This window comes from Balaenoptera ricei, chromosome 3 (genome assembly GCF_028023285.1).
Source record: "Balaenoptera ricei isolate mBalRic1 chromosome 3, mBalRic1.hap2, whole genome shotgun sequence".
Taxonomy (NCBI): domain Eukaryota; kingdom Metazoa; phylum Chordata; class Mammalia; order Artiodactyla; family Balaenopteridae; genus Balaenoptera; species Balaenoptera ricei.
This window is the reverse complement of record NC_082641.1, coordinates 119,923,850-119,949,473: the sequence shown is the minus strand read 5'-3', so window position 1 is coordinate 119,949,473 and position 25,624 is coordinate 119,923,850. Positions and strand designations below refer to the sequence as shown.

Here is a 25,624-nt window from a genome sequence, read left to right as displayed (position 1 = left end):
AGGATGTGGGGAAAAGGGAACCCTTGTACACTGTTGGTGGGAATGTAAATTGGTGCAGCCACTGTGGAAAACAGTATGGAGGATTCTCAAAAAACTAAAAAAATAGAACTACCATATGACCCAGCAATTCCACACCTGGGTATATATCCAAAAAAAGAAAAAAAAAAAAAAAACACTAATTTGAAAAGATACATGCATCCCAATGTTCATAGCAGCATTATTTACAATTGCCAAGCCATGGAAGCAACCTAAGTGTCCATCAACAGGTGACAGATAAAGAAGATGTGGCGTATACATACAATGGAATACTACTCAGCCGTAAAAGAGAATGAAATTTTGCCATTTGCAATAACATAGATGGACTTGGAGTAGGTGAAGTACAGGCTGAGAGAGCTTAGGGAACATACCCAAGATCACTCAGGCTATGAGTGGTAGAGCTGGGGCTTGAACTCAAACCTGTCTGAGACAAAGTCAGACTCTTACCCACTTTACTACGTAGCTTCTCTTCACTAGTTAACTAAAGACAAGCAGGTTCATCTGAAAAGTGGGGATAATAACAAGCAGGAGAATTTGGAGCTTGAGGATGTGCATTAGCTCTTTCAAAATTCCAGCTTTGGAGTCTTCAGTGTCTACCAAGAGAACTCCATATTTTCCAAAGTGGAGAAAGATGGCATTGGTCATCTGATGGGAGTTCTCTTCACTCCTTCAAACTCAGTTGACAATGACTTGTCATTTGAAGAGATATAAGGGCATTCATAATGAGCTTTGCTCATAGATTACGTTTTAAAATAACAGTAATTGTTGTTATTGCTTTGTTGTTGAACCGCTCATAGATTACGTTTTAAAATAACAGTAATTGTTGTTATTGCTTTGTTGTTGAACTGCTCATAGATTACGTTATAAAATAACAGTAACTGTTGTTATTGCTTTGCTGTTGTTGTAACTGCATTCAGAGTTCGGATCAGCAAGCCAATGGCTCCAAAGACTTAATGTGCCTCCTTCAATGTTTAGTTTCTTACCAGGCAGTGCCTTAGGTAGTGAGGAGAGAGCAGTGCAGAGTCCTGTAAATTTGGAGCTGTGAATTATCACCGCATGAAAACATTGCCAGGCCTTTCAGTGTGAGTTTGTTCTACTCTGCTACAACCTGAGAAGAAACAGCCCAGGAACCATGACTGAGAAAAGAGACTGCCCATCAAAACAGTGCAAAGCAGACAAGTTTTCATTTATTTTCTTTGGATCACTCCTGTTGGCAGCTGCACCCATTTGGTTAATGGAATATTCTTGACTCATTAAACAGGCTCATTGAGGGAAAGGAGCCACGGGGACAGGGGCAGGATGGAGAGCTACCCTCGCTCTCCTCTGGCACGCTCTCCAAAAGTGGAGCCTTTTCGGAGAGACTCCCAAAGATAGCATGTTGACAGGATGGGCGTTAGAATCATGACGAAAGACTGGAGAAAACAGCATGAAAATAAGACACAGTCTCAAAGGGAAGGAAGTTAAAGGGTGGGGCCTCTTTTACACGCTTGCCTGGCACCTTGGGGTGGGGCACGTGTGCAGGGAGGGGTAACAATGGTCAGCATCAGGCCCACCTCCAGGCTGACCACTTTTACACGAGGACCTGGCCTCACCTCTGCGTCCCTCGCCTGCCCAGGGACTATTTTATCCCAAGAACAAACTGGCTCATCCTCCAGGACCCCTGAGTCCTCAGTCCCACTCCTAGTGCTATTTGTGAAGGGCAGCAGCTTGCAGAACAGGAAAGAAGCTCAGAACACGGATTCCCAGAGTCCGTGAAAAGGCCTGCGGCCAGGAATCGTGCCTGTCAACCACGTGCTGTATGACTTCATGCCCAGCCTCTCAATCTGTGTCCCTCACCTCTGAAATGAGAACCTGACAATTTTTCATAGCATTCCAAAAAACAACACTAAGTGCCACTTAAAACCTGTGATAGATGTGGGAATCTCAACAAAGCGGTATTAGCAGGAACTTTTGGTTCCAGGTAGACCAAATCTCATTACAGTGAATATAACTACAACAAAAAATAATTCCGAACTCCCCCTAAGACCCATTTATTTCTAGCAATATTTAATACCATGTAACTCCAGGACAACCCAAGAGTCTGATAATCCCTTGGAGTTTTTTCAGGTTGAATGTATTAATACACTGAAGAGAAAAACTCTTTAGTCAAATATTGATTAACTTTTTCTACAAATTATTCCCAATGACTGACAATTGTATAGAGCTTTGAGATGTTTCATATCAAGACCTATGTCTCTCTCAAATACCATTATGACCATTTGTCATTTACGTGTCATCTCTCTGTTCCTCTGACTCTGATCTCCCCAAGCCTGCCTTCCCTGTGCCCTCTATCTTGATACCTGCTCCATCTCAAAGTGGCATCTCTTGGCTCAAAGACTCTTTAAAAGATCTCCGGGTAGCGGATGTTCACTAGACATCTTGTGGTGACCATTACTTGATGTATACAAATATTGAGTATTTATGCCATATACCGGAAACTAATGTCAATTAAACCTCAATTTTTAAAAAAGTGAATTTAAGGTATGTAAATTATATCTCAATAAACCTGTTAAATTTTTTTTTTTTTATTTTAGGATCTCTGAAATTCCCTTTGGGAAGGACTGCCTGACCCCAGGGATATCCCCTCACTCTGGGTTCTGGGTTTGGTTAGCTGAAAAGCTTTTCTGGGACCTATCAAGCCCACAGGCTATGACACACCCCTAAGGAGGACAGTTGAGCCACATGCAAGCACACAGACACACACATCTGCATAAGGAACAGTTTTAAATAATTCAGTTCCACCAAGTCCAACCTCCCTCCCAAGATATCAAACATACACGGGCAATGAGATTAATTTCCCAAATGGAAGTAGAAAGAATAAAGTTAACTAAAAAATGATAAGGAAGGAGTTAGGTTTTCCAAAATAATCAGCTTCCAGGAATATGAATACAAACAACTCCATTCAAGAGAAAACAACCTTCCTTTTTTCTTCTAACACAGGAGTTTTGCCCCACAGTATTATAAACAAAAAACTAGCCATCCATGAGGACGGAGGAAAAACCCTATAGACTTTGCCATTCTCCTGTTTTGTTTATTCTACCCTAGAAAAAGAGGCATGAAGTCACACGAACTCCTGTACTCTAGGACCTAAAACTTTTTTCCATTGCACTTTATGTTAAATAAACAAACTTTTGAAGCACAGCCATTTGCTGGAGAAGAACGTAAATCTGGACTTAATCAGCCTCAGATGACCCTCGGGATTGTCTGAACATGACCATGAATGGAAAATTACTAAGCCCCAGAAGGTATTAGTGTGCACGGCTGTGGATCTGCTCAACTGGAGACTTTCTCTTTCCTTTATAGATGAATTTTGTCCCTTGGACACCTAAAGCTTGAAGGGGTAGCTGTAGGGCTATCCAATGGGGCCAAGGGGAAGGGATCAGGGTGAGGGTAGAGAGAGAGAGCTTCTGATGTCACCCAGTTCTCAACAGAAATGGGAAGCAAGACGTGGGAGTTCCCTGGTGGTCCAGTGGTTAGGACTCTGTGCTCTCACTGCCGAGGGCCCGGGTTCAATCCCTGGTCAGGGAACTAAGATCCCACAGGCTACGTGGCATAGCCAAAAAAAAAAAAAAAAAAAGAAATGAGAAGCAAGACTTACAATTACCCAACTGACCACAAATATATCAAAGCTTTCCCCTGGGACACTCCACTCTGCCCTCCATCAATATACAGAACCCTGTTGCAAGTGGAGTCTTCCAAAAGGATCTCCTCTAAAAGCAGATGCACATACACCCTCCGAACAGAAAGATGCAGTTCACCTCCTTTGAACAGTGCCCTCTACTCTTGTCTGTGGGCTCAGAAGACTTTGGAACAGAAAAGGTACAGGCTGGGGGAAGTAGCATGGGTTTTTCTACTTTTGCTCAAACGTCCGGGACTCACTCCTCGAGACTGTTAAGGTCATGAAAAGCAAGGAAAGACTGAGCCACTGGAAGACCAGAGGTGCCTGGGGAGACAGGACAACTGAATGCAATGTGGATTGGATTCTGGAGTTGAGTTAATAGTAATGTACCCATGTCTCCTACTTTCTCAGTTTTGACAAATGCACCATGGCAATATAAGATGTTAAACATGGGGGAAACTGGGTGAGGGGTGTATGAAAACCCTCTGTACCTCTTCGCAACTTTTCTTTAAACCTAAAATTATAGCAAAATAAAAAGTTTTAAAACTGCAATTCTGAGAAAGTAAAATCCATGATGATGGCACAGCATGGAAACCTTGCAGCAAGCAATAGCAGACGCCTCACAAGTGTTCATGATACGCTGGGCACGGAGCCGTGACCTTGACCGAGCGTACATACCGAACCCTCTCAACAACTCTGTGACGTGAACCCTAATTTCCTCCCCTGTTCCTAAATGAGGGAACTGAAGCTTAGAGAGGTTAGGTAACAAACCTAAGGTCACAAAACTGGTAGGGGGCAGAGGCACAATTCAGACCTAGAAAAATTACTCCAAAGACTGTTTCTTCCTTGCCATTGCCACAGCACCTCCCATTTCATCTCTTCCCTTCACAAGATGGGGAAACACTTCCTTGAATGGTAACTCAAAGAGATAAAATAGTATATAATAAAGGCACAAAAATATTAGGGCTCTCATTACAAAGAGGAAGATTAAGAGATGGGCTCTGTTTCCTTCCTGCCCCCTTCCAAATTACCACAATTTGTATTCATGCGTTAAATAATAACATGGTAAATACGTTATTATTTAAACACGGTAAAGCTATAAAGAAGGATCTAAAATAGAAATCAAAACCCTCCCTGAACACCCAACCTCTAGTTCTAATCATCAGCATAAGAAGGGGTAAGTTTAAGGTCCATAAAAACAAGAGTTCATGCACAGAGAGAATACAGATTTGTTCACCAAATCCTTGAATATGAGAACCCTGGTAGCCCTGAGAACTTTATAGGAGTAATTTTATAAATAAACAAAAGCCAGATTTAGCATAAAGTGAACTCCTAAAACTCTCTCTCTGGGGAGTTGGCATGAACAGAAAAGGTAAAAGCTCTCCGGAGGGTTTAAGATGAATTCTTGGCTGATGAGCCCTTGCAGGCTGTTGAGAGAAGCAGCAGCCCCATGTTTCAAAATTATCATGAGAGAGCTGAGCCATGCTCCCCCTGGGAGTCAGTAAAGTTCACTGAAGAAATAATGAAGTTACATATTAGTTAGCAATCTTTTCAGCTGCAAATAACAGAAAACCTAATAATGGCATTACCCCTGTTGGGACATTTATTCTTCACTTACAAGAAGTCTGGAAATTGATGATCTCAGAGTTCGTTCAGCAACTCAACAATTTTGGGAAGGTTGCAGGTCTTTCCATCCTTCTGCTTAATCATACCCAGCATAGAGAGAGGCTTTTTGTGCTCACAGTTTTCAATTCATGATGTCAAGATAGCTGCCACTGCTCCAGACATCACCATCCCATGCTTTCTCTTCACAAGGGTCCACTGATCTGGGAACAAAATCCAACCTAGTAGCACCCAGTAGATTTCTCTTTAGGTCTCAATGGCCCAACTAGGTTTGGTCCCTTTTATGGGCTGAATGCAGCACCCCCCAGCCCCTGCCCTCAATTCATATGTTGAAGCCCTAACCCCAGTATCTCAGAATGGGGCTGTACTCCAGACATGGCCTTTAAAGAGGTGATTAAGTTAAAATAAGGCCATTAGGGTAGGCCCCGATCCAGTCTGACTGGTGCTCTTATAAGACAAGGGGATTTGGCACACTGAGGTGTATCAAGGATGCTGCACGCAGAGGAAAGACGAGGAAGGACACAGCAAGAAGGCAGCCATCTGCAAGCCCAGGGAGAGGCCTCAGGAGGAAGTGATCCTGCCAGCACCTTGAGCATGGCCTTCTCGTCTCCAGGCTGGGAGAAATAAATTTCTGTTGTTTACGCCACCCAGTCTGTGTTGTTTTTTATGGCAGCCTGAATGAACTAACACAGTCCCCTAGCTCCAAAAGGTCTCTAAAAGGGAGACTTAGGAAAGGAAATGGGACAGCATGACTGTCTTAGGCTGGCACTCTCACCCCGTACAAAACCAGTGTTCCCAGCACATGAAGGCATAAAGGGTTGTGGTGGTAGCTACTGGGTAGGCAACTAACAATATTATTTATCACAACTCTTGAGTAGAAAGAGTTGGATTACACCCTGTGCTACTGAGCCATGACCATGAGTAAGACACAGAGCTTGAGTTCAGTAAAATGGATATAATAATTTATAGTTATTCTCCTTTGGACCCCTCAACTCTGAAATTCTAAATCTGAGGGGGCTCTCCTCAGAAAGGACTTTGTTTCTACAGCAAATGAAAACACACAGAGTACCTATTCCTAAAATGCAGCTAACTTACAATATTTTCTGTTCTGTTCCAACTTTCACTTACTCAATAGCTCATTTCCTGAAAGAATGGATTCAACAAATGTAAATCTCCTTTTCTTACATTTTCAAGGCCCCAGGAACCGAAGGCCCCTCAATGAGTTGTAAACATATGAATGCAGGCACACTCCACAAAATGAAAGACCTACTACTTCCCTATTAGAGTATAAACTTCCTGAGGGCAAATACTGTTGATATCATTTCTGTGATCCCATAGGCCACTACACAAAGTGGCAACAGAGGGCTCCTGGACTCAATGAATGGAAAACACAGCATCTGGAAATCCATTTTAGGATTCATTCATTTCACAAAGACCTAGCCAATACTAGCAATTAATTTGTGCTTCTTTCGTGAAGATGGGTCTCAGTGTCCTTAAAGTTAGTCAAGGATCAAATTATTTTCTTCTTGAAAGAGCTTCACATATTGGGAAAGACATCATTACGGAATGGTAAGTGTTCTTATGTTAAGAAGTTTCATTTTTTAAAGTGCTAAGAAAAGATGCATTAGTTAATGAATAGAATGAAACAACTGGTTATGTGAGTGAGAAATAAAGTTGCCCTCTATTGTATCATTTATTCTTCCCCCTCAAATTTTAGCAGGATTAAAGATTTAAATGTAACAAATAGAAAACATGAGTGATTTTTTAAAAACTCATAGTTTATGTTAGAGTTTCTGAGCATGTCCAGAAGAAAAAAAAAAAAAGAGAGAGAGAGAGAATTGACAAGTTTGCCATTAAAATAATTTTTCACATATTAGCTGGAAAAAAATAACAAACAAAACCAAATGGCAATTGATACAAAGGGGAACTACTGATAAATACTTGGGACAGAAAAGGATTATTTTCCTTTATATATAATGAGATTCTCATCTCATTAAGATGCAGATAAATAATATAATAGGAAAATGGTCAAATTTACATGAGCAGGAAGTTCACCAAACAATGGTCATTTATCTGGGAGTAAGGTTGGATGCCTACTCTGAAGGAAATATTAATTTAAATAATAATAAAATACACTTATTTTAAGATTGACAGCGTTAAAAAGTTTGATTTTACAGGTATTTGTGACGGTGTAGGTAATCCGGCATTCTCATACATTAATTCTGGACTTTAAACTGGTATGACCTTCCTGAAGGACAATTTGACATCTGTCAAAATGTTAACTTCCCAGACACTTTAATCCAAAAAATACACCTCTAAGTGGAAGTTACTCTAACTTGAATATGGATATAGGTAGCATTGCTTGTAATAAAGCAAAAACAACCTAAATATTCATTAACAGGAAGCTGTTAAATACGTTAGTACATTCACACAATGGAACGCTATATAGCATTTTTTTTATGAGTAAATCTGAATTTATTGAAGTAAAAAACAGCCAAAACATGCTAAGTGAAAAATAGCAAGTTGTAGAACAAGATGTCCAATTTGCTCTCATTTGTGTTAAAAATACATATAGGGCTTCCCTGGTGGCGCAGTGGTTGAGAATCTGCCTGCCGATGCAGGGGACACGGGTTCGAGCCCTGGTCTGGGAAGATCCCACATGCCGCGGAGCGACTAGGCCCGTGAGCCACAACTACTGAGCCCGCGCGTCTGGAGCCTGTGCTCCGCAACGAGAGAGGCCGCGACAGTGAGAGGCCCGCGCACAGCGATGAAGAGTGGCCCCCGCTCGCCGCAACTGGAGAAAGCCCTCGCACAGAAACGAAGACCCAACGCAGCCATAAATAAATAAATAAATAAAATTTAAAAAAATTAAAAAAAAAAAAAAAATACATATAGATTTGTATGCTCGTATGTGCCGAGAACATTTCTGGAAGGATACACAAAATGCTGTGAACTGTGGTTACGTCTGGAAATGATTCTTTTGAAATTACTACCGTGATTGTGTATTGCTTTAGCAATAAAAAAAAAATACAGTGAAAATACAAAACGCCCCATGTTGCTTCCTCTGAAATTCCTCAAGTGGGAAAAAATAAGCTAAAAGTGTTAGGACTTATCACTTCCTCCTAAGTGTGGGCTTTTGGAGAGAGAGGGAAATGCCCAGAAGGAGATCTCTTGGATGAATCTTTCAGAGCTCAATTTGAAATGGAATATTCTGAAACCCCCTGAGTGTGGGTGAGGAAGGGGCTAAAGGGCTGAGGAACTGAGGCAGGGATCCTGCCCTCCAGCACCTGTTACCCCCCAACCCACCGGCCCCTCACCCACTTGGGTCTCCAGTGCCACACTGGTTAGGAAAAGCAGCAGGACTTGGTTCCTTAATCTCTTCCTGACCTTAGAATTAAAGTCAGCTCGGGAGGGAAGGAGAAGGGGTGGGTGAAGGAAGGCCCCCTGGGAAAGACATCAAACAGAATGGAAGCATCTCTGACCTCTGGGTCACAAGCCACTTAGAACAAACGCACCCTCTCCTGCAGCCCACCCTGGGCGCCAGCGCTGGAAGCCAATTCTGAGTGATTTAGGAAATCGGCCCAGCCCCGGGGCGGGCAGGAAAGGAGCGATTAAGGGCGAGAGGGAGAAGTGAGGCTTCCTCGGGAATGAGCGCATTTGGAAGCGAGGCAGGAAGGGGGCAGGAAGCTGCTCTCATAAAACAATCTGACAATTATGTGTCAGTCTAGGAGAAGGGCTCTGGAGATTATGGGGTTACCGCGCCACGCTCCCCGGCCCTCCCCCTGCGATTTCCTCACGGCTGCAGTGAGCTGCAAGAGGAAATTATATCTGGGGCCAGGTGTTTGTTGCTCCACGTTCAGGTTCAGGCTGGGACTGAGCAGTTACACTCACGTGCTGAGGGACGCAAGTCCCTGACGCCCTTGTCAGGCACGGTGGCCACGCTGACTCCAGCTGGCCTGGCATGCTGGGCCTGCGATGACCATTCCTGGCACTTGGCAAATGCTCACTGGAGCCACGCGCATCACCTACATTAACTCACACGACAACCCTCCAGGGGATACTGAGACCCAGAGAGGCTCCGTGACCCGCCGCAGATAACTAGCTAGGGGAGGCAGAGCAAGGATCTGAACCCCAGTATTCTGTCTCCAGAGACTCACACTCAAAATCCAGTTGAAAACATATGTTACAGGTATTTTTTCATAAGAGCATCCGGAACCACTGGTAGAAAGAGATTCCTAAGCAGACTTCTACCCAAACACAGGTGCTGCCTTCTCCTTGTCCATCATTCATTCATCCATCCATCCATCCATCTATTCATTCATTTCTTTCTTCCTTCCTTGTATCTTTTAAGTACCAATGGTATGACCGACCAGCAGAGTTAGGTACAAGACGCACTCCTGCTTCTGAAGACAATGAGAAGACACATTTTACAGACTTAAGAGTCCAAATATATTTGCAGTCTTCTCCTGGGTCTCAATACGATACTTCTGGGTCCGTCCTGGGTTTGCCTAGAGCAGACACATTCCTTCAAAGGCTCAGGACCAGGAACTTTTCCCAGCGCACACATTTGACAGAGTCCTGGCAGATTCCGGCCTCTTGCCCACTGCCCCCATTTCAGAGGGGATGCTCTGGGAGGCGGCAGGACATTTGTTCAGGGGCCGGGGGCGCGGGGTGGACAGTCTGACCTTTCCCTCATGGGCTGAGAAAGTGCGGCTCTTAGAAGCTCCTTCATGGCACCTAAGAGGAGTTCAGGGGAGCAGCGATCAAGTGTCCTGACTCCACCAATCACTAGCTGTGTGACCCTGGGCAAGGTGCTTCACCTTTCTGAGCCTGTCTTGTAAAGTGAGACTGTCATGAGGATTAAATGAAACAACATGCCGGGTTTGAGCGGGAGTGCTTCCCAGGACGTGGTAAACATTCACTGAGTCTTGGCTGTGACCCTGAGGGTGTGTGCTGGGTGTGCTGGGATCAGCCAGTCCTGCTCCCGCAGCCTCCTCCCTTACAAAACAGGCGAAAAGGCCAACAGAAATGCTTTACTTCCTCCCTATCTCAACTGCACCATACCCAAATCGCATCTTTATGAAATGAACTACACCTGGTAACATGAGTCTTTCCTCAGTCGCACACTTATTAATTACTTGCAAACGCTAAGGCGGACAATATTCACCGTAGATAAAAAACAAGGCCTCGAGAGCTAGACTTCCGGGGTCAGATCCCATCCCTGCCACTTGGGCAAGTTACTGAACGTCTGTGAACCTTAAACTCCTCATCTGTAAAAACAGGGATAATAGAGATAATTCTTATCCCATCGGGTAACTGTGAGCATCAAATGAAAGAATGTAGCGTCATTCGTGCCTGGCTTCAGGTAAGGATCCACTAAGCGACAGCCATGTTTGTTGGTGTTGCCGCACTGAAAACTGAACATGCAAAACAGACGTGACTTATGAGATAAAATGAACAATGCCCATGGTCTTTAGCACACAGACGGAGTTAGAGAAAGCAGAACCTACATGCCAATTAGAATAAATGTCTGGATGAAATAGCAACTAGAACACAGAATTGAGAAGGCACCATTAAAATCTTTTCGTTTTCTGTAAATTTCATTGAGATACTAATGTCTAGTGAAGAAAAAACAAGGTAGAAAATGGTGGTAGGTGGTAAAGGGTTCCCAGAGGCTTAAAATTTGCAGTTGTATGTTAACTGGTTCAGTGAAAGGAACTTACAATGCAACTGTTTCCAGAGACTACTTCTTAGGGGTGAGGATTTACCCCCTTTCTTTGGGCAGCTCCTGCCTTAGCATCTGCCATTTCATAAAGAGACTGCTAAGTAACAAATATCCCCTCACCACTCCAAAATTTCTGCCATAAGTAGAGTCCCTTCAGTGCTTTTGTTGTCTTACAATTGTTTAAAATAGTATTTTGTGTGATTTAATTATTCATTCTTCATATTCCTTATCTATAGTAACTATAAGCTTTTATTTCTTTTCATTCGCACCCCTGCCCCGGTATCCTGCCCATAGTAAGTACGCAAATAAGTTCTTACTCCCCGACAGATCTTGCCTGGAATCTCTAATGTCCAATGTTGACTGGTTTGCGAACAGTCCAGAGCACCACTCAAATAAAAACTAGAAGGGGCCAGGAGGGGGCAGTGATGGGGCAGAGCTTGCCAGAGAAAGGGAGATGCCGGTTATTATCCTAGATGACTTCAGGACACACGGAAAACATTTGGATTTAGCCCAGGAGAGGGTGCTACCTACTTCTAAGACAGCCTCGTCAAGAATGCTGGGCAGGGCCTGTCCCCTGAAGTGAGGCTGGGGTTTGGGCTTCTGAGAAGCCCTTTTACCAGTGCGGGGTGGGGGGGGTCGGGGGGGGGTGAAATGCTCTGACTCCCCGTGTCCTCCTCTGATACAAGGACCTCTTCTTCTAAACTGGACGACAGCTAGGAGTCTAGGGAGCATGAACATATCAGCAAAACAGTCGCAAAGCTTCTCCTTTTGTTCCAAGCATTTGTCCAAGCAGCTTACTGGGCTCTGGATAACATTTTTAAAAAACCCATCACCACTCTACCACCAATACATACTCTAAGGGGGCTTTTTAAAAGACCCTGAGAAGGACTTCCCTGGTGGCGCGGTGGTTAAGAATCTGCCTGCCAATGCAGGGGACACGGGTTCGAGCCCTGGTCTGGGAAGATCCCACATGCCGTGGAGCAACTAAGCCCATGCATCATAACTACTGAGCCTGCGTGCCACAACTACTGAAACCCATGTGCTCTAGGGCCTGCATGCTGCAAATACTGAAGCCCACATGCCTAGAGCCCGTGCTCAGCAACAAGAGAAGCCACCACAATGAGAAGCCTGCGCACCACAACGAAGAGTAGCCCCCGCTCTCCGCAACTAGAGAAAGCCCGCGCACAGCAACGAAGACCCAACGCAGCCAAAAAATTTTTTTAATTAAATTTAATTTAAAAAAATTTTTTTAATAAAATAAATAAAAGGTCCTGAGAAAAGAAAGGAAGTGTTAAATGTAGGGGTTAGGTGGTTAGACATCATGGGATATTGAATAAACCCTAAATTTTGGACCTTCTCCCAGCCCTTATATAAGGTATCTTTCTATTTCCAACGATATTCAAAGTCCCTTTTGTCTTTGTGGTGGAATAACTTCTCTGCAGTCTGGGATCCAGAAGGCTGGGCTCTGTATTCCTAGTTGCACCCCTGATCCTTTCTCCCCAAAGCCCTTCAGCTCACGAGGCCCAGACCTTAAACAGGAAACACTGCTAGCATATTCTCAGCAATAAGGTGGGACTTTTGCTCATAATCCCCTTTAAACGATACACAGTATTAAACTGAAGCAGATCACTCACCTGCTTCTCATCTGTCTTTTGACAAGGCAGATGTCTGAACAGAAACCCAAATTTAAAAAGTAGTAAGTGAACAGGAAATAAACTGAATGTTAAGTTGTGGCTCCTGAGGGGAACCTGAGTTTAAAAAGCTTGATCCTGTTGGTGGGAGTTCAAATGCAGAGGGAGGGCACTGCTTACATATTTAACATACCAATTCACCTAGCAACTCCAAGTCTATGATTTACTCCTATAGATATATTGGTCCATATGCACAAAGATATACATACAAGTGAAACTGTTCACCAACGTTTTTCATGGCAAAACTCTGGAAGAAATGGCCATTAACAGGAGACTGCTTAAATTAATTATGGGACACCTACTGTACAATGAGATACTATGCATCAGACAGAAGTCAATGTGCAGATGCTGATTTGGAAGGATGTTTATAATTATTATTTAATTTAAAAAACAAAGTATACTATGGTGTATGTCATATGTTTCCATTTATGTTATACATATATACTTTTATGTATATATTCACTTTTTTTAAAAAAAGAAGGGCTCTACACATATGGAAAAGTTCTATAAGGGAGTCCCCAAAGCTTCTGTGGCTTTGAGGTAGTGGGACTGGGGGCATGGGGCACATTTTCTCATAGATGGTTTTGACTTTTTTACATGTGTTACTTCTATGATCATAAAAACCAGTCTCTAGGAGTGGTGGGCGCCCCTCTCACCTGCCTTTAGAGACTCTGTTGGCTTGATTCATCTATATCTAGAGACCAAGTGACAGAAACACAAAAGCGGAGGACAGTGATGTGGGATGGACAAGTTCCTGTGGCTGAGGGGACATGAGCTCAAATCGCATTAGGTAGGACACCATTATTTTCACTTTTTGGTTCTCGGGTAGTAAGTGATGCACACTACATGAGGCTCTTATGAAGAATGATCTTAAAGGTATAACGCAGTACCTTGGGGAGACTAAAGATTGGTGACTTGGCAGGAACGGGTACACTGTTCTCCTCAGCTGAGAATGACACTGCGCCCTGAGCCCTCTAGTTCAAGGGAAGATTAGATACGGTTGTATGAGTTGGGATTAGGCTCAGCTGTGAGGATCAGAAGATCTCAAGTAACAGCACCTTAAATATGATAAAAGTCCTTTTATCCCTCATATAAAAGGCCTCAGGGGAGTTTCCTGGCGGCCTAGTGGTTAGGATTCTGGGCTTTCACTGTAGAGCTTTCACTGCCATGGCCCAGGTTCAGTCCCTGGTCGGGGAACTGAGATCCCACAAGCCACGTAGGGGCTTAGTTAAATTAATTAGTTAAAAATTTAAAATTGAAACAAAGGTCTTAGTTAAAAAATTAATTAGTTAAAAATTAATTAATTAATTAGTTAAAATTTTTAAATTGAAACAAAGGTCTCAAAGACAGGGCACAGTGGGCTACGCCTTTTCTCTTGCTGCTTCATCGTGCATGGCTTCAACCTCATGCGGCAAGATGGCAGCTTCTATATTTCAGGGAGCAGGATGGAGGAAGATGTGAAGAAGAAGAGGCAAAGCATGTACACATAATGCCTCCTAAGTGGGATTTCTGGAAGCTGCCACCAGGCACTTTTACCTACTCACATGGGCCAGAACTCATTCCTACGGCCTACTTAGCTGCAAGGGAAGCTGGGAAATGTCGTCTTAATGCCAAGTAGCTATACGCACATCTTAAAACAGGGGTGTCTATGTTATTACCACAGAAGAAGGGAAGAGTAGATCCTGGGAGATGGTTAGTGGTTTCTCCAACCTGATCTAACCTACTTTCCCTTGCCCCCTAACCTACTTTTCAAAGATAAATATCATCTCACTGAATGGCATAGGTAAGGAAAAGTACCGTGCTTTGCCATATACCTACCTTTATAAGCTTAGAAAAAATGTTTTGCTAATATTTTAAGAATGAAAGGACAGCAAAATGTGCTGGAGTTTCACTCACCTGTTTCTCCCATCTCTGAACTCAGCTCTATAATCTTGAACATGAATGGGATATACTAACTCTTGCGGACAGAAATGATGTCACTCCCATGAAACTTCCACAATAAACGTCCACAGAATATAGTAGAACTGGTTGGTGATGTAATTCAGAGACTATTTCCTGTGAATAAGATGATATGCGCTGGAATAGAATACCATTTATACTATGGGAAAAGCCCGTGGGGCATCAGATTTAGAATCAAGGAAAGAGGAATTCATCAGCTGATTAAACAGGATCCCTGGGGACCACAGATAGTAGTGTTAACAGTCATAAAGGACTTGGGACTTCAGAGATGCCCAAGGTTAAGAGGGACTAATTCCTCTTGCAGAGAAGATAGTGGCAGCTCTCTGGGCATTCCTATTGGACACCCATCTTCAGAGCCACCAAAGACCGGTGGTTCAGGGAGTCTCTGCCACGAGGGACCTGAAGTGTCCCTGCCCCTGTCGTACCTGTCACTTACAGCAGGTTCCCAGACACACACGGGACAGCTCTTCACTAGGAATTACAATTAGGGTGCTTTTGTGTGTCCCAGCCTACGGGCCACCGGTTAGCAGTAAAAAGCCAAATGTTCAAACCCAAAAGTGAACCTCCATGTTGTGGCCTTCTGTCTTGTTAAAAACAAGTCACTTTATGGTTCCTTGATCAAGAAATAGCGTAAGAGCATAGAGACAAAGGAAGAGAACGGTGACATGAAGGCAACAGACTAAACCAGCCCCCTGAGGATGACTCAGAGACTCCCTTTTCTGGTAACAATGGAGGAGCATTGCTCCAGACTTGCAGATCTGAGACCACTTCATTTCAGCATCTGTGTAGCTGGACACTGGCCCCACGTTTGGCCCATGTTCTTAGGTCCTTGGCTAGTTGGGACTCAGTGGTCATCATGTCAGCGAATGTGTCAAGCTAGGACTCCACCCACTGCCTACTGGGCCTGGGCCCTACAGGTTCTATTTAGGTGCTGAAACCTAAGACACCACCCCAAATAGACTCCTGAGTTCTTCCCAAACCTGCATCTCCCAGTCTTCTCCATCTCACTCAACGACCAGGGTTTTCTGCCAAGTGCTCAGTCTGAAAGCTCCCTCTCTCACACCCCATCTCCAAACCATCAGCCAATCCACCTGGCCCTGCCTTCAAAGCTTATCTGGAACCTGACCACTTCTCACCACTCCCACTGGTCTAGGAGACTCTCCCTCTCACCTGAGTTACTAAAAAGCCTCCTAACTCGCCAGTCTCCTCTCACCAACCCCCTTCACCCATTCTCTTCACCTTGGAAACCCTAAGCCAAGTCAGGGCACCCCTTGGTTCTAGACCATCTGGGGGCCTCCCCGTTTCATGAGGAGTAAAAGTCCACATCCATACCAGCCTCCAAGCCTTCCTCTCCCACCTCACCGCCTGCACCTTTCCCTGGCTGTGCTCCAGCCCCCTCCCCCCGCCACAAGCCAGGCAAGCGCCCACTACTGCCCACATTGCTCTCCCTCCAGCCGTCAGCCAAGTCTGCTCCTACACTCCCTGCAAGGTGCTCTCGCATGCCCCCCCATCAGAAACCTTCCCCAACTACCCCTTTACCCTACTTTACTTGTCTTTGTAGTATTTATCCCCACTCAACAGAATATGTATTCATTGATTACTGTCCATCTCTCCCCACTGAAACAAGTTCCACGGATACAGGACATTTCCTCCCTAGAATAGTGCTTGGTACGGAGCGAATACCTGAAAAACAAATGATGTCGCACACTGCTCAGCTCACAGGTGGCATAAGACCAAACAAACAGCCCCAAGGACAACAGAAAACCCAGTCATCTATATGAAAAAGTGTAATGCCTTTTTTCACCACTCACCTTCTCATTTTTTTCCATAACGAACCCATTAAAAAGTGAAGGAGAAGGAAAGTTTCTATTTGTTGACTGAATGAGGGGGGAAACCATTTACTGAGCACCTATTATGTCTCAGGCACTATTCTGGTTCTGGAGTATAGAGTCAAGATAGGAAAGCTCCTTGTTTTGTGGAGTTTATGCTACAGAGGGAACAGGGAGGCAGAGGTTCAAGTTGAAGAAGCTGGAAAGAATACCATCAAGCAGCAAACAAGATTGTTAAATAATTATTAATAATGCATATTTTTAAGAAATCTTTCTAAAAATTACTAATAAAAATATACCTGTTTTATACATGGAGACTTACTTATGAGTCTCTTTTGACCCCCTCGCCCCACAAAAAATCCTGCACTTAAAAGTATATATATACTTGTATTTCATATATATTAATTTAATACAAGCTGTCCATCTCAGAGCAGTTACTTTATAACTTCTTTTAAATGATGAACTATACCATGTCAAAGACAATATCTCTTGTGTATGAATTTAGCAGTTGATACTGTACGTACTCTGCCATGTGCTTAGAAGGTACCCATTGAACATCAGTTGATGATTTCTCACAGATCTTGAGAGGTGAATTCTGCAATTCTCTCTGACCTATCATAGTGGCTATTTCAGTACACTGCTGAGAAGCTGCATGCTTTTATTTTAGTAGAGCTGGTGAAAATTCCATATGGATTCCTCAGTTCACAAAACTGAACGAAAACACAGAGCCCCCTAAAATAAAAATAGATTCATTTGGGAATCACAAGGGAAATGTTACTTATTCTCAGTCTTCAGCTTCTGGTATCCCCAGCGGTGGGAACCTACACTGTCATTCCAATCTCCTATAAACTTGGCAGGACTCTGTGTCCATTTGGAATTGTAATAGCCCGGATTTCAGTTTGGGGAGGAAGGAAGGAGTCATTGCATTCCACCAAAGAGTCCTCCAGCTGAATCCCAAGAAGCCAAAGTTTCAATGTCAATGTTCTCCCAAAGGAAAGAGATGCCTCCATCTAATGAGTTTACCTGTTTAGCGCTCCATAACCCAGTTCTGGGCTCTCTTTGCTGGTCTTTCTTTGGTAATGTTGCTTGCTGTAGAAAATTCCGATTCCTGTATTAGGTGTTCTGGGGTTTGGTTTTGTTTTGTTGTTTTTGCAATTATACACAGATTTTTCATATTAAATACCCTAGGCATTTCAGACCAACAGTACCAGGATATGTATATTCTTACTGTTCATTCCCCACTCCTACATGCTATTTAGGATATGGGAATTGCAAGGAAGGCCAGTCAACCTGCCTTCACCAGTCGCTCCAGCTCTATCTCCTGTTATCTCGGTCAGACAGAGAAGCCAATCCTATTATGGTGGGGGGGGGGGGGGGACACTCAAACAGGGTGGGAGGCAGGAGGTGCCTCTAACGGGCTTTGAGTGGCCCAGGTGAGAGGCGTGACATGGGGCAGCTTGCTGAATGCCAATTGAGCCCTGAGTCTGTGGTCCCCACTTCCCTCTCCCCGACTTTTGTTTCAAAGTAAGTAAGTGATTTGCGTGCAAACAGTTAACACTCCACAAACAAGCCATTTCCTCTTCCTTGGGCGAAGGCGACTGAGAGGAGAGGGCACAAGAAACACACACCTCTTTAGAAAAAGGGGGATCGTGTTAAGGCCTTCCTACGTCTTTGGGCTCTTCATTTGAGGGCTCCACTCTCCTCCCCACTTGATGTAAACACATTACACAACACGTATATCCCCTCTTAAAGACGTGTGTTTCTTCCCTGGTAAAATTATGGAAGGATTTTAAAATTTCACTTTAAAAATTATTTGGGTCTAGGGAACTAATGTCTGAACAATACGCGGGAAATGCAAACATGTAACATACAAATTATTTTCCAATGAAAGTATCTAATGGACACAATTTAAGCTGATTCAGTTGCCATGATGCTAGCTATTGCAGGCATTAAATTATACATTTATTGATCTAAATTTTGCGGGTTTCTTTTCTTTTCAGTATTTATTTATTTAGGCTGCTCCGGGTCTTAGTTGTGGCACACGGGATCTTCGTTGCGGCACGCAGGCTTCTTAGTTGCCTCATGCGTGATCTAGTTCCCCGACCAGGGATCGAACCTGGGCCCCCTGCACTGGGAGCATGGAATCTTACCCACTGGACCACCAGGGAAGTCCCTGGGTTTCTTTTCATATGTTGAAAAATACATTTATATTATGCTATGTCATATATATATATATACACATATATATACATATATATTACAAAAATACTCTCTCTATATAGCATTTTTTCAGGGTTAAATATTGCCTGAGGCCCTTAAAATCTCACGGGCTCTAAGCCCTGGGCCTATCAAGCGTAACAGATGTATTTGGGAGTTAAATAATCCTCTCAAAAACAAACAAAAAAATATTAATGTAAAAAGTTATTGCAAACCCAGGGTAGCAAATAGATAAACATGACCAGAAGTTCAGTTCAGTTCTGTTGGGGCTCCCTTCCAACCCAAAGGCTCTACTAAAACCCTGGACTTTTACACCCACTCCCCTCCAGCCTCGCCATAGGAAGCAGTAATCCCACCACAGAGGTTTCTATTTCAGACCCACTCTCATCCCTTGGGACTCTCCTCCAGGCTGTCCTTCCTAAACCACTTGAATCTCATTTCTCCTGCAGTTGATTTTTTTTTTTTTTTTCAAGATGTTAACAATTTCTGTGGAACCATCTGGATGTTATTAAGAAAGTGTCCCGGGTCCTCTGAGGCAGCTGGCTGCGGCCTCTTGCCTTGTTTCCTGTGTCCTGGATGTCTAAGTTGACTTTCATAAGAAACTTGGAATATTAGCTTAAAAAAAGAAACAGTCAATATCTTTCCCCGGCTGCAACTTTGCATTTTGAATTCCCATCGTTGGCCCCAGCTCTGGGAAGGATGAAGCACGTCCGTTTTAAAAACAGAAGGCCTGAGTGCCCGGGATGAACCAGAAATCCAGTCTTCCCCACCCTCCCCGGTAGGCCTCACAAAACTTTCCTTACGTTGTTGCTGACCAGCCATTTCCACATCTCCGACCCCTCTTCCAAGTTGAGACCCCTCCCAGCCCATCTTGGTCCAAGAGTAAACATCAGTTAGTTCAACTCTAGCAGACTCTCTCCTAGCATCCTTGAGGGAAAAATAATAGAGTAAAGGCCAAAAAAAGAGGCCACAGATGACAATAATTCCTTGGTTGAAAGGGGTAACCTGAGTAGGTGGGACATTGAGGGACTTTTCTAACCACCAGCCAGGAGTAGCTGGGACCCGAACAGGGAAGCACCCGAGAATCAGTTTTATTACTCAGAGTCTGCAAATGGCGCTGGGGCATTGGCTCACCTCCCCTCCTGCTTGTTACTCAAACAATGGCCAAGCCTTGGTTGCTGGCCGGGACCATTTGCCTTCCCTCTAACAGGCGCTCATGCCGCCTCCTTCTTCCTTCCTGTCCTTAGGCCTTCTCCCCCAACCTACTTGCATCTCATTGCCTTTTCGATTTCACTGATACAGTTAACGCTTTTATCTCTGGAAGATCTCAACACCCCTAGACAGTGCTATCAAATCAGACAACATGGTCAGGGCGCCCACTCTACCTAAGAAGCCCAAGCACAGAATGACTTTCTGGAACACAGCCTGACCATCTGTCTCTGATGCCAGTGGGACCAAGAGAAGCTTTGAAGGGAGGCATACAGTTCACTCTCCTTCGAGGATTCGCTAAGGAGGGAGGGCTGTGCCTTCACGTTCCTAATTTCCTTGTCACAATCCGCAGGGGTCTTCATTGCGTTTCTGGTGTGTAATAGACACCCAAAAGTGGGCCCCCCTTCAAATCGTTTTATTTTGAAAAATGTCAAGCTACAAAAAAGTTAAAGGAATACTTCAGTGAACTCCTGTATATCTTTTAGCTAGATCACCAATTGTTCAAATATTACCACATTTGCTTTCTCCCAATACTTTTTTTCTGATTCCTTTCAAAGCAAAGTACAAACATCATGACAATTTTATCCCTCAGTACTTCATACTTAAATACATCCCTGAATATTTCCTATGAGGTAGGACATACTCCTATACAGCCACAATACCATTATCACATCCCAGAAATTTAAAATTGAAAAAATATCATCTGACAACTCGTATTCAAATCTCCCCAATTGTCCCAATCAAAGTCCTTACAACTTTAACCGAGATATAATCCACGTATCCCAAAATTCACTCTTTCCAAGCATTCAACTCAGAGTTTTAATATATTCACAAGGTTGTGTAACCATCAGCCGTATCTAATTCCAGAACATCTTCATCATCCCAGACAGAAATCCAGTAACTAATTATCAGTCACTCCCCATTCTCCCCTCCCCCGCAGCCCTTGACAACCACTAGTCTACTTTCTGTCTCTATGGATTTGCCTATTCTGGAAATTTCATAGAAATAAAATCATAAAATATGTGGTCTTTTATATCTGGCTTCGTTCCCTTAGCATAATGCTTCTGAAGTTCATTCATGTTGTAGCATGTATTATTTCATTCCTTTCCTGGCTGAAAAATATCACATTGTACAGAAATACCAAATTTTATTTATCCCTTTGTTAGGTGATGAACATTTGGGTTGTTTTATAGCTTTTTAAAAGCCAGGATCCAATCAAGGACTACACACTGCATTTAATTGCCAGGTCTTTAGTTTCCTTTAGTCCAAATCACTAATCATTCTACATCATTAATTCTAGAACATGAGTCTAGATTCTAGAACATTCTTCCTTTTTTTTTTTATCTTTTACAACAGTAAATTTTTTGAAGAGTAGAGATTGGCTGTCTTGTAGAATATCCTCGTGGATTTGTCTGATTGTTTCCTACAATTTGATTCGGGTTAGACAATTTTGGCAATAATGCCACATGGGTGAGGTTGTGTATTTCTTGTTGCATCACATCAGAAGGAATATAATGTCAGTTTGTCTCATAATCTGTGATGCTAAATTTGATCATTTGATTATTTGGTATTTACCAGATCTCCCCATAGGAAAGATATACTTTTCTCTTTGTATAACAGTAAAATAAATAATACTGATATAAGAAATCTTTAAGACTGTGAATATGTTTTCCCAACAACCTTTTTTTCTTTTTTTTTAAATTTATTTATTTATTTGTTTTTGGCTGCGTTGGGTCTTTATTGCTGCATGCGGGCTTTCTCTAGTTGCGGCGAGTAGGGGCTACTCTTTGTTCCGGTGCGCGGGCTTCTCATTGCGGTGGCTTCTCTTGTTGCGGAGCACAGGCTCTAGGTGTGCGGGCTTCAGTAGTTGTGGCGCACGGGCTTAGTTGCTCTGCGGCATGTGGGATCTTCCTGGACCACGGCTCGAACCCGTGTCCCCTTCATTGGCAGGCGGATTCTTAACCACTGCGCCACCAGGGAAGCCCCCAACAACCTTTAACAGAAGATTTTAGCCTCCAATGATGATCCTTGCCTGAATCCGATTATTATAAGTGTTACAAAACAGAAATTTTGTGACTTTTCTAACTCTGTTAATTCCTTCCACATACAGTTGCTGGAATTTTGTTTAAAAAAAAAAACAAAAAAGCTTTCCTGGCTCTATTCCACCTTTTTAACCACCATTGTAATCTCACGAATTTTTTTTCTCAATGTGTTACAGTCAACATCGCTGTCATTTGTTTTCTGATGTTCAAACTGTTCCAAATTTGAGAAGAGGGAGCCAATTTGGGCCAGCTCATCTCTTTTTGACATGTCCCCATCAGTCTTTAAGCACTTCAATACTTTGTGACACAATAAAATGTTCCAGATCACCTCATATTTTCCCTTCTCCAGAACTTAAAGCAGCATTTCTTCAAGAAGACCTGGTTTCTTTAGTGAATAATGGTATTTAGAAACCAAGATTTGGGTGCTGGATGTGCTCATTGCTACTGAGTTGTCTCCGATGTTTTTGCCTGAATGACTCGTAACAGTTACTTAAACCTTCCATGTGTAACATCTCTTGTGATTTTTATCTGGGTTTCAGTTAGTAGGTAACACTACTGCACATTCAGTGGATCCTAAATATTATAGGTACAACAGCCGTCATCTTTTTAGTACTTACTAAGTACTCAAAGCTTTATACTTGGTGTTTCACACACAGTACTTCACTTAACCTTTGAAACAACTCAATGGTGTAGGCGTCATTATTTATCCTTATTTAACAAACGAGATAACTGAAGTAGAGAGTGAAGGTCACACAGCTATTAAGTGGCAGAGCTGGGACTAGACTTCAGGTCTGTCTGACTTTAGACATGCTGAACTACTGGGTGATACTATGCCAATAACAATCACTGTGAAGGAAATATAAGTATGTCTTCAAGCTTGCAATCCACTCCTGGGTGTATTACATCACATTTGTAAAGCAGGTATGGCCACTGTAATCCACTGTGGTATAAGCAGAAGGGCACAAGGCTCACGGATGAGGGGGTAAACCCTTCTCTTTTCCAGGTCTCAGATACATCATCTGTAAACGTGGAATAATGATACTTAGCTTGTGTACTATATGAGGTTGCAGTGGGGATCAAAGAGTGTCATAAGCAGAAACCTTTGCAAGAATTATAAAGCTTCCTCTACTATAAGGAAGTGGCTTTCAAATCAAACAGTGAGGGTAAGAATCATCTCAGGGAGGTTGGCGGGGTGGGGAGTGTACTATATTTAAAGTGCAGCTGCCGGGCCCTGTTCCTAGAGATACTGATTTAGTGGCCTGATGTGGGGCCCGGGAATCTGAATTTTTAACACGCTTCCAAGTGATTCTGATGCAGGTAGCTCAAAGGTCACACTTAGAAAAACTCTCATGTAATTAAAGACAATAAGAAAAAGAGATGATACACCCATGCTTAGAAACCACTTTTACATCTTTTCACACCCATTCCTTGCATCTGATTGCTTTTTCTTCCTCAGGTTCAAATGTCACTTTTCCTGCCCCTCTGACACAGTCAGCCTCTCCTGTTACCTGCTCTCATCACATCCTTTGATTCGTCATAGCACATAACAACCTGATAACTATTTAACTTCGGTGTGTAATTAGATGCTTAATGTCTGCCTCTCCTGATAGAGAGTAAGCATCAGAGGACAGTAAGTAACCAGGACCTCTTCAGCATGCCCAGTGTCCCAACATAGCGGAAAGTCAATAAATGTCTGTTGGGCAAGTGCACAAATGAAGGAACAAAAAGTAATACTAACTTTATTACTAAACAAAGATTGGATAGAACGCAGAATTCATAAATAATTAATAAAGTTCATTACCCACATGAATAACTGGATGCCCCACTTCCTGTTCTCAGCATCTTTCCTGGGGTCCTTGGAAAGTTTTCATAGAGGAAATTGCACTTTTAATGACAAATTTGGGGACAATCTGCTCTGAATAGGCAGGAATTCATAATGAAATTATGGCCCTTTGCTCTGGCCTCTCCTCCCACTTCCTTCCCCTCCTGGCTTCACTTGTCATCTCGAGCTGAAGCAGCAGCGTCCTCTCTTCCTGCCTCCTGCCAAGTCTCTCTAACCAGTACCATGCAGGAGAGCTGTCTGCCTGGGGAGGGAGGGTGCTTCCCTCGGGTCATCATTAATTGCATGTGTTCCCCAAGTTATGTGTATTTTCACTGGTGCATTTATCTCTATCCTGAATGGGGCCCGTAAAACTCCTTTACGGTTTTGCCTCAGGCCAAATAAGCATTGAATTTCACAACCAGAGTTTATGCTCGTATATTTATGGCAAGGTGGAAGTCAGGGCTGTTTTGTTTTAAATATTTGTTTTTCCAAAGTGGCTGCTGACTCTGTCTGGAAAAGCTGCAAGAATACATGTGAAGGGGTAAGAACAGGAACCACTTCTATCAAGTGATGGCGTTCAGGACATACTACCCCAGCGTACAGCACCTTGGCATATCGACTATTTTAAGCTGAAGGAGTTTGAAAAAATGGCAGAAGCAGGAAGGTCTCTCTGACCTTCCTCTTCCCCTTCTTCCCTGAAGCAGGTCGTTAAACCTTCTTGTAAGAGATACTTTCTTGATATCTGGAGGAAAGAAGCATCTTTATTATCTTCAAGTCAGAGAAACATGGAAAAGAAACCAAACAAACAGGACTTGCTAAGTTTCCCCCAGTTTACTACCCTTATTTCCTCATGCTCTTTGTTCTACCATATTTCTACATGGCTGCCCGCTCTCCATCAAACCCAGCGTAAAAACACTCAGGTTTAACTGTTTCTTCAGGTCTTCATTTCCTTTTGAAGGCTCCCGTGTCACGTAAAACTTGTATAAAATTTGTATTCTTTTCTGTTAAGTTGTCTTCGTCAGGTTAATTTTCGGACCCAGCCAGGGACACTAAGAGGGTCAAGAAAAATTCTTTTCCTCCCCTAGACCAGGTTTCCAGAACTTTACAGCAACTGTGAACTTGAGGCAGCAGCACAGTACTAAGTGGGGACCCCAGGGAACTGAGTTTATGCGGTAGTTTTCCATCAGGACCCAGTTCCCAGAACGTTAGGGTGAAAGACAAAGATCCCAAGCGTTTTCAAAGCTTCAATTTTAACTAGACGTAAGAGCATCTTAGTGTCTGAAACTCACTGACATTAAGAAAACATTAAGAGGAAGATGCATAACGATTCTTACAAATCTGGTCAACCTAATTTTCTCGGGAAATTCTCTTTGGTTTGGGCACACCCCAGATTCAGACCTGAGGATGGCCAGAGCTAGATGTGACCCAGCACCAGGGTTTGTTCGTCAACCCAATAAACCTCTTTGCCTGAGGCAAAACGATGCAGGGGCTCACCCAGTTCGAGTCCAGGCTCCACCACTTACTAGCTGAGTGACAGAGGACGCAGTACTTCCTGTGTGGGCCTCAGTATCCTCCACTGTCAGATGAGGAAGGTAATCCACACTGAGGACAATAATGTACTCCTCACAGGAGCGCTGCGAGGCCTAAGTGGAAAATGTGTGTACACAGCTTAACACAAGGCCTGACCAAGAGTGCATGTTAGCTGCTATTATTTCAATGTCCGAATTCAAAGAGGTTCTCAGTTTTAAGACACATACTTATATGATGAGGTCCAGCTGCCTTCCTAGAGCAGTGTAATAAATCTACAGAGTGG

The 25,624-nt window shown here is 43.3% G+C and overlaps 1 long non-coding RNA gene and 1 other non-coding gene across 2 annotated transcripts in view; one reads left to right on the top strand and one right to left on the bottom strand.

Moving 5' to 3' along the window:
• LOC132362601 (uncharacterized) overlaps positions 1-25,624 on the bottom strand; it is a 354,028-nt gene that overhangs the window by 196,340 nt on the left and 132,064 nt on the right. The gene's annotated exons all lie outside the window — the stretch shown is intronic.
• On the top strand, positions 3,531-3,603 carry TRNAE-CUC (transfer RNA glutamic acid (anticodon CUC)). Its single transcript has one exon. It is a non-coding gene; the product is annotated as a tRNA-Glu (tRNA).